Below are 679 nucleotides of genomic sequence, written 5' to 3'. Positions count from 1 at the left end.
ATCTTGTGACCTCTCAGATTTATTTAAATTCACCGACTGAAGTGCTGGTGATGACCTGGGAGAATAGTTTGCACTTTGGGCACTGTGGCTTTCAAAGTACAATAAATATTTTAATTATAATGTTTGTCTTGTGTTTTTAATAGTGTACAGGTTTTCCTTTAATTTGATAAATTCCATAAAAGGTAGTGTATAAACTTGGCCTACAATATGGCTCCATTTCCCCAATTCAGCATTACCTGAAATAAAATGGGGTGAGGTAAATATACTTGTAGCCATCGTGCCACTTCGGTCTGACTGATAATTATGGATCTTTATCATTCTACCTGTGGCCCAAAAGTCCTCTATAGCAGAGCTTGGCGAATTAATGTGCAATTGTATTGATGAGCATTTGTCTGCAGACTTTCAAGACGAGGAGCAATGGTGGGAAGTCAGCTTATTCTGCATACTTAAACAGGAAGTATAAGCGTTGATGTGCACGTTGCCTTAGATTCCTACTTAAACTGCAGGTCACCTTCCAAGACCTCCAGTGTGTGACCTTTGGGAGGCAATTTCTTTGCACATTGATGAACTTTGCCTTTCCGTCTGTTACTCTTATTATAAAACAAGTTGGAAAATGTCAAACTGTTGTACTATTGAATTTCACTTGAGCCAGACTGACTTCTGAAGGTCTATTGGCCAA

The sequence above is a fragment of the Morone saxatilis genome, unplaced genomic scaffold (genome assembly GCF_004916995.1).
Source record: "Morone saxatilis isolate NCDOM2014 unplaced genomic scaffold, NCSU_SB_2.0 Contig22, whole genome shotgun sequence".
Lineage (NCBI taxonomy): Eukaryota > Metazoa > Chordata > Actinopteri > Moronidae > Morone > Morone saxatilis.
Note: the sequence above shows the minus strand (reverse complement) of the source record.